The sequence below is a fragment of the Pseudophryne corroboree genome, chromosome 9 (assembly GCF_028390025.1).
Source record: "Pseudophryne corroboree isolate aPseCor3 chromosome 9, aPseCor3.hap2, whole genome shotgun sequence".
NCBI lineage: Eukaryota > Metazoa > Chordata > Amphibia > Anura > Myobatrachidae > Pseudophryne > Pseudophryne corroboree.
In genome coordinates, this window is record NC_086452.1 from 59398902 (window position 1) to 59414098 (window position 15197).

Consider the following 15197-nt stretch of genomic DNA (forward strand, 5'->3'; position numbering starts at 1 on the left):
CCATATAGCCAATTTTTAAGAGTTAAACGAAATTGCACTGATCAGAACATATGTGAAATACAACTGAATGAATTACATAATCGTTTTATTGAGAAGGGCTATAGTGAAGAAGTTTTATTAAAAGCCCAGGATAAGACAAAAACTATAGATAGGCAAGATCTGATCCATGGTACTAATCGGAAAGCACCTAAAGAAGAAAAAAATTACCAATGGTCCTTCATTTCAAACTTTAACTCCCAATATAGAGAGATTGAGTTTATAATGAAAAGACATTGGAAGGTGCTCAGTAAAGATCCAATCTTGGGTCCTTTATTACCATCTAAACCGGATTTTATATATAGAAGATCCAAATCTCTCAAGGACAAACTTGTACATAGTTCAATTGAGGTTCCTAAAAGGACAAGTATTAGAAGTATAGGGTTTTATAGATGCGGCCTGTGCGCCATGTGCAAATGCACAAGTGGAGCAAGTAAAATAAAAGAATTTTCAGTAGGTGGTGTTTCCTATCCAATAAAAGATTTCATCACATGCAACTCCAGAAATGTTATTTATGCACTGGAGTGCAATTGTGGTTTAATCTACGTCGGGAAGACGGGTAGGAATTTAAAAACAAGACTATCCGAACATATTTATAATGTTAAAAAAGGATTAGATACCCATACAGTCTCAAAACACTTCAAACTGAAACATGCATGTAAACCCTGCCATTTCAAATCCTTTTGGGGCATTCAAATTGTTAACCCTACCCCACGGAACAAAGAAATCGACATTGCACTGTCGAAAGCGGAGATGAAATGGATTTTTAAATTAAAAACTTTGGTACCTGCTGGTCTGAACACCGACTTCGAGCTGAAGTGGTTTTTATAATAATAGTTTTAATTAATTAATTTTTTAAAACTTCTTATTGGTTTAATTCTTATTGGTTGAATGCTATATCTCTTCTATGGCCTTAAATGAATATTTGGATTCATGCTAAAATGATTATCTGCACCCGTTTTTAACTGTGTGTCTATATCCATTTTTCTTGCTGTAATAATGTATTCTGATACCATATATTACCCTTTATATCTTTTATGGACTCCTTGGGAGTCATGAATTGGAAATTAAGTGGAGATCGCAAACGGAGATGAATGGAACGCATAACACGCCCATTCACTGACCCGCATACGTCATTTCCGGCAATACGGTTTCCGAGACGGGAGTGGAACGCAAACGTCACTTCCTGCAGATCGGATCCGTTCGGCCGGATTATTCACAGCTGTCTCCGTTTTATGGAAATGTGGCTGCTATTTAAGGCAGCCAGCGTGTATGTCCCATCACGCTTCTGATGAAGGATTTTATATCCGAAAGCGCTCAAGCTGGGACTTTTACATTGGACTGACGGGAGCTTGTGGAAAGACATACAGGACAGCGTGAGGACATTCCCAAGGAACTGGGAGTGGTGGTGATTATACATCTATACCTGCTGGCTGCTGTCTCCTTCTAGCCCCTAACATCCATGTTACATCTTTTTATTGCTATGCTGTTTTTAAACCTATGTTTGTGAGTGTCCTTTATTTAAATACCATTTTTTTATATAAGTACAGACGGTATTGCACTATTTCAATTTCTCTTATTTTAAGTGCTCTTTGGAACTCTTTCCGTCCCGCATCACTGTGGAGTGAAAAGCAGTTATATATATGGCTTCTACATGCAAATATACCATCAATGCCATGTGAGTGGGACCAGTAACGAATAAAAGAAACGCCTCTGATTTTATTGGATTACACTATGTTTTGTGTCCTTTTATTATCATTTTAGTGTTCGTATCTATGAGAGGTGTATCGTTTTCAATCCTACTTAAGAATACCAGTGTGTAAGCAGTTTCCAATTTACATCTCTAGAAGTGTCTAGTTGCGCCACTTTTTCTCACACTTTTTGTTTTTTGGTTGTGATATATTGAAACCACGGTGAAGGTTTCCTTTTGTGGGATTAAAGGCTGCTATCTAGTATAAGCGCAAGAAAAGATCACTTGTTTTGTTCGGTTGATATTCTTTTCACCTATCTAATCTTGCTGCTAATATGTTCACATTTAGAGACAATAGAAGAAATGTTTTTGATGAAATGTTTGAGAATGAGGTTTCTGATGTTCACTTATGTGACGAGGATCTATCATCTATTTTACATAAATTAGATATAGCCCTCCTTAAAGAAAATCGGTTGTGGTGGGAAATCAATACATTAGAAAGATACCAAATGGAAAAACTAATCCCTAAAGGCCTAAAAATGATAAAAAATCCCACTTTTAAAGTCTCCAATGAGGATTTTAGGCAAGAATGGGAGTCCATTTTGGACAATTGTTCACACAAACTAATAGATCTTATATTAAGAGAGAGGAAAAAAGATCTACAAATTTTAAATAATGAAATTTCAGATCTCCGCACCACATTAGAACCCTCATTAGACTCAGAAGATGTAAAAGAAGCAGAAGCAGAAATTGTGCGAAAATTAAATAAAGAGACACGAGAGATAAAAGAGAGAAAGAAAAAGAAATATCTTAGGGATAAAAATAAGGATAAAAACCAAGAAAATAATCAATGTGAGGATTCCACTGAGGATACAAATAGAGGTGTTCCAGTGAAGGAAAAATCCAAACCCATTAGAAATAGAAGGGGCAGTTTTAAAGAACCAATCTCAGAGAGGCAGAATGAATGGCAAGAAGTAAGATATAGAGGAGGAAAGAAAAATATGTCTAATAAAACATGGAGAAGAGATATACAGACAAATTTTCGAGATAACTATAGGGAACAGAATTTTAGAAGGCCAGACAGAAGGGAAGAAAGATATAATTGGAGAGATAGAGAAGAGATATATCCTGTGGATGATGATATCCCCTATAAAGAGTGGAATCAAAAAGGAGAAAGACCACAGAGGACTCATTTTTTAGACAGGAATCCACCACGAAAAAGAAGGTTCTAGTGAAAACTAAACCCCTAAACCCCCATAAGATTGGCATGAAAACAAAAAGAGGTAAAAGGGGAGGGATTAAGAAAAAACCAAAGAAAAAAACTACTGTAACCAAAGAAAAAAGTCTCATAAATACAGTTAAGATATTTAATCTAAGTAAGAGAGTACTTACAGTAGATGAAACAAAAGTTCTTACTAGAGGGTTGAAGTTTGCCCCCACAAGTCAATTAGAACCATTTGAATTCTACGTGGATTTGCAAAAATTTATACGCAAACTAACGTTGAGGAGGTTTTTTGCTAATAAAAAAGAGGAAGGTTTGGGTGAGACAGAAGTCCCATCTGGGTCTCAATTCAAGCCTAAATCTTCCTTTTATCCATCATTTGCGAAAGGCAGTTTTGTAGATTGCTTTAGCAAACTTGTGTTAGATGATGTTGAACAAACCCTGAGAAAGAAACGTAAGAAGTGCAATCTTACCAAAAGAGAATGGTTCGCTTTAAAATCTTTAAGGAATGATGAGAATATCATCATAAAGCCAGCCGATAAGGGGGGCGGTCTGGTACTAATGGACAAAACAGACTATATAGGTGAAATAGACCGCCAACTTGGTGATGGGATCACCTATTTAAAAATTAAAACGGACCCCTCCTTAAAAATTAGCGAATCATTACGTATATGGACTACAGAAGCATTATCTAAGGGTGTAATAACAAAGGATGAGTGGGGATTTATAAATATAGAACATCCCACAATCCCTACCATCTATTGCCTACCCAAGATTCATAAGGATCCTGTTCACCCACCGGGTAGGCCTATAATATCAGGGGTAAATAGCATCACCTCCAATCTTTCAATGATGATAGATCATTATTTACAACCACTAGTGAAACAGACCAAATCCTACCTAAAAGATACAGGACAATTATTAACTACACTAAATGAATTGGAATGGGGAAATAATTTTGTCCTTGTGAGTTCAGATGTATCCTCTCTCTATACAATTATAGAGGAGGATAAGGGCTTAGAAGCAGTATCCTTTTTTCTTGAAACATCTGATTATACAGCTGATTTAAAGGTTTTCATTCTAGAAGGTATTAAATTTATATTACGAAATAATTATTTTGTTTTTAATGGAAACTATTATCTCCAGCGTGTGGGGACGGCTATGGGCACCAGGTTCGCCCCGAGTTATGCTAACCTCTTCATGGCCTACTGGGAAGAACTAACAGTGTGGCATGGAGGGCAGCTCGGGGCGGGCCTGGTGCTATGGCGTCGCTACATTGACGATTTATTCTTTATATGGAACGGAGATATAAAGGAGCTTGATTTATTTATTACCAAACTCAATGATAATCAATTTAATATTAAGCTCACTACCACTATAAGTCGGGATGAGATAATGTACTTGGACCTCTGTATCTATATAGAAAATGGCTCATTAAATACAAAATTATATCGAAAAGCCACTGATTCTAATAGTTTTATCGAAAGGGCAAGCCAACACCATGATCATTGGTTAGATGGCATTCCATATAGCCAATTTTTAAGAGTTAAACGAAATTGCACTGATCAGAACATATGTGAAATACAACTGAATGAATTACATAATCGTTTTATTGAGAAGGGCTATAGTGAAGAAGTTTTATTAAAAGCCCAGGATAAGACAAAAACTATAGATAGGCAAGATCTGATCCATGGTACTAATCGGAAAGCACCTAAAGAAGAAAAAAATTACCAATGGTCCTTCATTTCAAACTTTAACTCCCAATATAGAGAGATTGAGTTTATAATGAAAAGACATTGGAAGGTGCTCAGTAAAGATCCAATCTTGGGTCCTTTATTACCATCTAAACCGGATTTTATATATAGAAGATCCAAATCTCTCAAGGACAAACTTGTACATAGTTCAATTGAGGTTCCTAAAAGGACAAGTATTAGAAGTATAGGGTTTTATAGATGCGGCCTGTGCGCCATGTGCAAATGCACAAGTGGAGCAAGTAAAATAAAAGAATTTTCAGTAGGTGGTGTTTCCTATCCAATAAAAGATTTCATCACATGCAACTCCAGAAATGTTATTTATGCACTGGAGTGCAATTGTGGTTTAATCTACGTCGGGAAGACGGGTAGGAATTTAAAAACAAGACTATCCGAACATATTTATAATGTTAAAAAAGGATTAGATACCCATACAGTCTCAAAACACTTCAAACTGAAACATGCATGTAAACCCTGCCATTTCAAATCCTTTTGGGGCATTCAAATTGTTAACCCTACCCCACGGAACAAAGAAATCGACATTGCACTGTCGAAAGCGGAGATGAAATGGATTTTTAAATTAAAAACTTTGGTACCTGCTGGTCTGAACACCGACTTCGAGCTGAAGTGGTTTTTATAATAATAGTTTTAATTAATTAATTTTTTAAAACTTCTTATTGGTTTAATTCTTATTGGTTGAATGCTATATCTCTTCTATGGCCTTAAATGAATATTTGGATTCATGCTAAAATGATTATCTGCACCCGTTTTTAACTGTGTGTCTATATCCATTTTTCTTGCTGTAATAATGTATTCTGATACCATATATTACCCTTTATATCTTTTATGGACTCCTTGGGAGTCATGAATTGGAAATTAAGTGGAGATCGCAAACGGAGATGAATGGAACGCATAACACGCCCATTCACTGACCCGCATACGTCATTTCCGGCAATACGGTTTCCGAGACGGGAGTGGAACGCAAACGTCACTTCCTGCAGATCGGATCCGTTCGGCCGGATTATTCACAGCTGTCTCCGTTTTATGGAAATGTGGCTGCTATTTAAGGCAGCCAGCGTGTATGTCCCATCACGCTTCTGATGAAGGATTTTATATCCGAAAGCGCTCAAGCTGGGACTTTTACATTGGACTGACGGGAGCTTGTGGAAAGACATACAGGACAGCGTGAGGACATTCCCAAGGAACTGGGAGTGGTGGTGATTATACATCTATACCTGCTGGCTGCTGTCTCCTTCTAGCCCCTAACATCCATGTTACATCTTTTTATTGCTATGCTGTTTTTAAACCTATGTTTGTGAGTGTCCTTTATTTAAATACCATTTTTTTATATAAGTACAGACGGTATTGCACTATTTCAATTTCTCTTATTTTAAGTGCTCTTTGGAACTCTTTCCGTCCCGCATCACTGTGGAGTGAAAAGCAGTTATATATATGGCTTCTACATGCAAATATACCATCAATGCCATGTGAGTGGGACCAGTAACGAATAAAAGAAACGCCTCTGATTTTATTGGATTACACTATGTTTTGTGTCCTTTTATTATCATTTTAGTGTTCGTATCTATGAGAGGTGTATCGTTTTCAATCCTACTTAAGAATACCAGTGTGTAAGCAGTTTCCAATTTACATCTCTAGAAGTGTCTAGTTGCGCCACTTTTTCTCACACTTTTTGTTTTTTGGTTGTGATATATTGAAACCACGGTGAAGGTTTCCTTTTGTGGGATTAAAGGCTGCTATCTAGTATAAGCGCAAGAAAAGATCACTTGTTTTGTTCGGTTGATATTCTTTTCACCTATCTAATCTTGCTGCTAATATGTTCACATTTAGAGACAATAGAAGAAATGTTTTTGATGAAATGTTTGAGAATGAGGTTTCTGATGTTCACTTATGTGACGAGGATCTATCATCTATTTTACATAAATTAGATATAGCCCTCCTTAAAGAAAATCGGTTGTGGTGGGAAATCAATACATTAGAAAGATACCAAATGGAAAAACTAATCCCTAAAGGCCTAAAAATGATAAAAAATCCCACTTTTAAAGTCTCCAATGAGGATTTTAGGCAAGAATGGGAGTCCATTTTGGACAATTGTTCACACAAACTAATAGATCTTATATTAAGAGAGAGGAAAAAAGATCTACAAATTTTAAATAATGAAATTTCAGATCTCCGCACCACATTAGAACCCTCATTAGACTCAGAAGATGTAAAAGAAGCAGAAGCAGAAATTGTGCGAAAATTAAATAAAGAGACACGAGAGATAAAAGAAAGAAAAAGAAATATCTTAGGGATAAAAATAAGGATAAAAACCAAGAAAATAATCAATGTGAGGATTCCACTGAGGATACAAATAGAGGTGTTCCAGTGAAGGAAAAATCCAAACCCATTAGAAATAGAAGGGGCAGTTTTAAAGAACCAATCTCAGAGAGGCAGAATGAATGGCAAGAAGTAAGATATAGAGGAGGAAAGAAAAATATGTCTAATAAAACATGGAGAAGAGATATACAGACAAATTTTCGAGATAACTATAGGGAACAGAATTTTAGAAGGCCAGACAGAAGGGAAGAAAGATATAATTGGAGAGATAGAGAAGAGATATATCCTGTGGATGATGATATCCCCTATAAAGAGTGGAATCAAAAAGGAGAAAGACCACAGAGGACTCATTTTTTAGACAGGAATCCACCACGAAAAAGAAGGTTCTAGTGAAAACTAAACCCCTAAACCCCCATAAGATTGGCATGAAAACAAAAAGAGGTAAAAGGGGAGGGATTAAGAAAAAACCAAAGAAAAAAACTACTGTAACCAAAGAAAAAAGTCTCATAAATACAGTTAAGATATTTAATCTAAGTAAGAGAGTACTTACAGTAGATGAAACAAAAGTTCTTACTAGAGGGTTGAAGTTTGCCCCCACAAGTCAATTAGAACCATTTGAATTCTACGTGGATTTGCAAAAATTTATACGCAAACTAACGTTGAGGAGGTTTTTTGCTAATAAAAAAGAGGAAGGTTTGGGTGAGACAGAAGTCCCATCTGGGTCTCAATTCAAGCCTAAATCTTCCTTTTATCCATCATTTGCGAAAGGCAGTTTTGTAGATTGCTTTAGCAAACTTGTGTTAGATGATGTTGAACAAACCCTGAGAAAGAAACGTAAGAAGTGCAATCTTACCAAAAGAGAATGGTTCGCTTTAAAATCTTTAAGGAATGATGAGAATATCATCATAAAGCCAGCCGATAAGGGGGGCGGTCTGGTACTAATGGACAAAACAGACTATATAGGTGAAATAGACCGCCAACTTGGTGATGGGATCACCTATTTAAAAATTAAAACGGACCCCTCCTTAAAAATTAGCGAATCATTACGTATATGGACTACAGAAGCATTATCTAAGGGTGTAATAACAAAGGATGAGTGGGGATTTATAAATATAGAACATCCCACAATCCCTACCATCTATTGCCTACCCAAGATTCATAAGGATCCTGTTCACCCACCGGGTAGGCCTATAATATCAGGGGTAAATAGCATCACCTCCAATCTTTCAATGATGATAGATCATTATTTACAACCACTAGTGAAACAGACCAAATCCTACCTAAAAGATACAGGACAATTATTAACTACACTAAATGAATTGGAATGGGGAAATAATTTTGTCCTTGTGAGTTCAGATGTATCCTCTCTCTATACAATTATAGAGGAGGATAAGGGCTTAGAAGCAGTATCCTTTTTTCTTGAAACATCTGATTATACAGCTGATTTAAAGGTTTTCATTCTAGAAGGTATTAAATTTATATTACGAAATAATTATTTTGTTTTTAATGGAAACTATTATCTCCAGCGTGTGGGGACGGCTATGGGCACCAGGTTCGCCCCGAGTTATGCTAACCTCTTCATGGCCTACTGGGAAGAACTAACAGTGTGGCATGGAGGGCAGCTCGGGGCGGGCCTGGTGCTATGGCGTCGCTACATTGACGATTTATTCTTTATATGGAACGGAGATATAAAGGAGCTTGATTTATTTATTACCAAACTCAATGATAATCAATTTAATATTAAGCTCACTACCACTATAAGTCGGGATGAGATAATGTACTTGGACCTCTGTATCTATATAGAAAATGGCTCATTAAATACAAAATTATATCGAAAAGCCACTGATTCTAATAGTTTTATCGAAAGGGCAAGCCAACACCATGATCATTGGTTAGATGGCATTCCATATAGCCAATTTTTAAGAGTTAAACGAAATTGCACTGATCAGAACATATGTGAAATACAACTGAATGAATTACATAATCGTTTTATTGAGAAGGGCTATAGTGAAGAAGTTTTATTAAAAGCCCAGGATAAGACAAAAACTATAGATAGGCAAGATCTGATCCATGGTACTAATCGGAAAGCACCTAAAGAAGAAAAAAATTACCAATGGTCCTTCATTTCAAACTTTAACTCCCAATATAGAGAGATTGAGTTTATAATGAAAAGACATTGGAAGGTGCTCAGTAAAGATCCAATCTTGGGTCCTTTATTACCATCTAAACCGGATTTTATATATAGAAGATCCAAATCTCTCAAGGACAAACTTGTACATAGTTCAATTGAGGTTCCTAAAAGGACAAGTATTAGAAGTATAGGGTTTTATAGATGCGGCCTGTGCGCCATGTGCAAATGCACAAGTGGAGCAAGTAAAATAAAAGAATTTTCAGTAGGTGGTGTTTCCTATCCAATAAAAGATTTCATCACATGCAACTCCAGAAATGTTATTTATGCACTGGAGTGCAATTGTGGTTTAATCTACGTCGGGAAGACGGGTAGGAATTTAAAAACAAGACTATCCGAACATATTTATAATGTTAAAAAAGGATTAGATACCCATACAGTCTCAAAACACTTCAAACTGAAACATGCATGTAAACCCTGCCATTTCAAATCCTTTTGGGGCATTCAAATTGTTAACCCTACCCCACGGAACAAAGAAATCGACATTGCACTGTCGAAAGCGGAGATGAAATGGATTTTTAAATTAAAAACTTTGGTACCTGCTGGTCTGAACACCGACTTCGAGCTGAAGTGGTTTTTATAATAATAGTTTTAATTAATTAATTTTTTAAAACTTCTTATTGGTTTAATTCTTATTGGTTGAATGCTATATCTCTTCTATGGCCTTAAATGAATATTTGGATTCATGCTAAAATGATTATCTGCACCCGTTTTTAACTGTGTGTCTATATCCATTTTTCTTGCTGTAATAATGTATTCTGATACCATATATTACCCTTTATATCTTTTATGGACTCCTTGGGAGTCATGAATTGGAAATTAAGTGGAGATCGCAAACGGAGATGAATGGAACGCATAACACGCCCATTCACTGACCCGCATACGTCATTTCCGGCAATACGGTTTCCGAGACGGGAGTGGAACGCAAACGTCACTTCCTGCAGATCGGATCCGTTCGGCCGGATTATTCACAGCTGTCTCCGTTTTATGGAAATGTGGCTGCTATTTAAGGCAGCCAGCGTGTATGTCCCATCACGCTTCTGATGAAGGATTTTATATCCGAAAGCGCTCAAGCTGGGACTTTTACATTGGACTGACGGGAGCTTGTGGAAAGACATACAGGACAGCGTGAGGACATTCCCAAGGAACTGGGAGTGGTGGTGATTATACATCTATACCTGCTGGCTGCTGTCTCCTTCTAGCCCCTAACATCCATGTTACATCTTTTTATTGCTATGCTGTTTTTAAACCTATGTTTGTGAGTGTCCTTTATTTAAATACCATTTTTTTATATAAGTACAGACGGTATTGCACTATTTCAATTTCTCTTATTTTAAGTGCTCTTTGGAACTCTTTCCGTCCCGCATCACTGTGGAGTGAAAAGCAGTTATATATATGGCTTCTACATGCAAATATACCATCAATGCCATGTGAGTGGGACCAGTAACGAATAAAAGAAACGCCTCTGATTTTATTGGATTACACTATGTTTTGTGTCCTTTTATTATCATTTTAGTGTTCGTATCTATGAGAGGTGTATCGTTTTCAATCCTACTTAAGAATACCAGTGTGTAAGCAGTTTCCAATTTACATCTCTAGAAGTGTCTAGTTGCGCCACTTTTTCTCACACTTTTTGTTTTTTGGTTGTGATATATTGAAACCACGGTGAAGGTTTCCTTTTGTGGGATTAAAGGCTGCTATCTAGTATAAGCGCAAGAAAAGATCACTTGTTTTGTTCGGTAAATGCACACACAGGTCCACGCAGGAAAGATACCAAATGCGCACACAGGCCCCCGCAGGAAAGATACCAAATAGGCACACAGGCCCTTGCAGGGGGTGCAGTATGTCATGCTGGCGGTCGGGCTCCCGGCGGCCAGCATACCGGCGCCGGAATCCCGACTGCCGGCATACCGACAGCTGGGCGAGCGCAAATGAGCCCCTTGCGGGCTCGCGCAAGGGGCTCACGTGCGCCGCTCTATCTATTCTCCCTCCAGGGGGGTCGTGAACCCCCAAGAGGGAGAAAAGCTGTCGGTATGCCGGCGATTGGGATTCCGGCACCGGTATGCTGGTCGTCGGGAGCTCGGCCGCCAGCAAACTGAAGACCCCCGCAGGAAAAACACCAAACACGCACACAGGCCCCTGCAGGAAAGAGACCAAATTCACACACAGGCCCCTGCAGGAAAGACACCAATTGCGCACACAGGCCCCGCAGGAAAGATACCAAATGCGCACACAGGCCCCTGCAGGAGAGACAACAAATGCACACACAGGGCCCCCGCAGGAAAGACACCAAACGAGCACACAGGCTCCACATGAAAGACCCCAAATGCGCACAAAGGCCCCCGCAGGAAACATACCAAATGCGCACACATGCCCCGCAGGAAAGACACCAAATGCACACACAGGTCCACGCAGGAAAGATACCAAATGCGCACACAGGCCCCCGCAGGAAAGATACCAAATAGGCACACAGGCCCTTGCAGGGGGTGCAGTATGTCATGCTGGCGGTCGGGCTCCCGGCGGCCAGCATACCGGCGCCGGAATCCCGACCGCCGGCATACCGACAGCTGGGCGAGCGCAAATGAGCCCCTTGCGGGCTCGCGCTAGGGGCTCACGTGCGCCGCTCTATCTATTCTCCCTCCAGGGGGGTCGTGAACCCCCAAGAGGGAGAAAAGCTGTCAGTATGCCGGGAAAGACCCCAAATGCGCACAAAGGCCCCCGCAGGAAAGAGACCAAATGCGCACACATGCCCCCGCAGGAAAGACACCAAATTCACACACAGGTCCACGCAGGAAAGACACCAATTGCGCACACAGGCCCCGCAGGAAAAATACCAAATGCGCACACAGGCCCCTGCAGGAGAGACAACAAATGCACACACAGGTCCCCCGCAGGAAAGACACTAAATGAGCATACAGGCTCCACATGTTTCCTGCGGGGACCTTTGTGCGCATTTGGGGTCTTTCATGTGGAGCCTGTGTGCTCGTTTGGTGTCTTTCCTGTGGGGGCCCTGTGTGTGCATTTTTTGTCTCTCCTGCAGGGGCCTGTGTGCGCATTTGGTATCTTTCCTGCGGGGCTTGTGTGCGCAATTGGTGTCTTTCCTGCGGGGGCCTGTGTGTGAATTTGGTCTCTTTCCTGCAGGGGCCTGTGTGCGTGTTTGGTGTTTTTCCTGCGGGGGCCTGTGTGCGCATTTGGTCTCTTTCCTGCTGGGGCCTGTCTGCGTGCGTTTGGTGTCTTTCCTGCGGGGGCCTGTGTGCGCATTTGGTCTCTTTCTTGCGGGGGCCTGTGAGTACGTTTGGTGCCTTTCCTGCAGGGGCCTGTGTGCGCATTTGGTATATTTTTTGCAGGGGGTGGTCTTCAGTTTGCCGGCGGCCGAGCTCCTGACGACCAGCATACCGGTGCCGGAATCCCGATCGCCGGCATACTGACAGCTTTTCTCCCTCTTTGGGGTTCACGACCCCCCTGGAGGGAGAATAGATAGAGCGGCGCGCGTGAGCCCCTTGCGCGAGCCCGCAAGGGGCTCATTTGCGCTCACCCAGCTGTCGGTATGCCGGCGGTCGGGATTCCAGCGCCGGTATGCTGGCCGCTGGGAGCCCGACCGCCGGCATGACATACTACACCCCCTGCAGGGGCCTGTGTGCCCATTTGGTATCTTTCCTGCGGGGGCCTGTGTTCGCATTTGGTCTCTTTCCTGCGGGGACCTATGTGTGCATTTGGTAATGTTTATATTTGAATATTGCAACCTTCTTACATTTTATTTACAAATTTGCAACAAATAAATTCGGTAAAAACTGAACAACAAACAAATTTTCCATTTGTTCCTAACACTTTACCCCCATTTTACATATTCCCTTCAATTTTTTTATTTTTATTATTCCTTAATTCAAACAACTTCCTTAAGAACCCTTCTTTTCCCGAAACTAGCCTCCTCCTCCTCCTCCGTACTCCCCCCTCACCTGTTCTTGAGCCCATGCATACCTCTCTCGCACTTCTTTTCATTCCCCACCACCACCTTTCACTCCACTCTCAACCCACCCACTCACCTTCTATACCATTCACTCTACTTTCATCCTGGACAATCCAACATTTAAATGAGAAGTCAATAACAAATCTAGGCAGCTCTTCCAGTGTACGCAACCATTTAAAAAATCAAAACAAATCTCAATCTCAAAATTCTATTTCAACTAAAAAGTGAGATAGTTATAGAAAAGTTTTTACCAGTACCTGGAGGCTAGAAATCTTCCATCACCCACTAAGGGAGCTCCAGCCGTCGCCACAAGTGGGACCAACTGATGACGTCCAATCTCTCCTCCTCCATTTCCATCATCAGCTTCACCTCGTGCAGTATTAAACCCTCCACCACTTCGCAGGGAAGGACTTTCTCAATGAAACCTGACACCGTGCATTCCATAAGTGATACCTGACATCTAAACTCATCATAAAAATTGGGCATTAATAAAATTCCTCATACCCTTTGAGTTCCCCATATGCCCATCCCCGGTAATCCAGACCAGAAAGACAAGGTATTCCTAGAGCGCTTGACACTCTTTTGTAAATGTCTATATTAAAAGGACACTGAAGCAAGAAGTGGTCCATACTCTCCTCCTGACCTTGACACCCCTCCTGTGGACAATCACGATCATCAGATCTTCTAAACTTCAGGTTCCCCCTAACATAGAGCTTCCCTTGGAATGAGAGCCAGGCGATGTCCCTAAATTTCAACGGGATCCTCTGAGAATTTAACAACATACAGTTCCTGGGCAATCCTTCAGGGCCAATGGGATATGGAAGTGAGTTTGCAAGACCCTCTTCCCCAACTCCTTCTTACTGAGATCTCTTAACTCCCCCACTCCCAAACCCCACTGCCCAATCACTCTCAAGCACTGGATCACATAGATCGGGAGGTGGCCTCTTCTAGGCCGAGAATTTCTCAAGTGACCTCCTTCTATCCATACTGTGAGGAAGTGGGATATCCATTCCCTAAAACCGTCAGCCCACCGAGGGGGAATCTCTGAAAACAGACCCCTGAAATTCATTTTAAAAAAAGCTGTTATAAAAAATACCACCGGGTTGACCATATCCAGCCCCCCCTTGGTCCTCGGTTTGCATGCAATGCCTCTCTTGACCATATTCATTTTGTTTCCCCACAACAGCAGGAAAAATAAAGAGTCAATTTTAGACCACAGTGGTTGTGGCAAAAAAACATACGTAACTGACATATAAAAACAATGGGATCAGATAGGTTTTACACAAATCAACCCTTTCCCTCAGAGATAATTTCCATCCTCTCCAGCTTCTTACTTTCCCGGTCGCCTCTTCAAGTTTCCTTTCCCAATTTGCTGTGGCATAATCGCCCTGGTCGAATCTTATTCCTAGAATCTTAATTGGATGGCTGGCCACGGGGAGGCTGTCTGGAAGGTTGAATTCTCTACCTTCCTCCCCCATCCAGAAAACTTCATACTTGTCCTGATTTATCATGGAGCCCGAGGCTCCTGAGTATTCGCCTATCAGTTGGTCCACATCACAGGCCTCTGTGTTTGACGACAGAACCACTGTGACATCATCAGCATAGGCAATTACCCTTAGTGGTTCTCCCTGGCCCAGCTGCACCCCTCCCACCATGCTGTCCTCAATCCTCCGAATAAAAGGATCGATCGCAAACACGTAAAGTAGAGGGCTCAGGGGGCAACCCTGACGGACACCAGAGTTCATCACAAAGGTAGGCCTTACCCAACCATTAACAAGCGGGAAGCTCTCGGCCTTGCTGTACAATATGCGTAGCCAATTGACTAACTTAACTGGAATGCCATACTTTTCCAGCAAAGTCCAGAGGTACTCATGGTTGACTCGGTCAAAAGCTTTGGACTGATCCAACACCAGTAAATACTTCCCCCACTTCTCAACCTTGCATCGCTCTATGGCCTCCCGGACACCAAGGACAGCACTAAATGTGCTTTGACCTTTCACAGTACA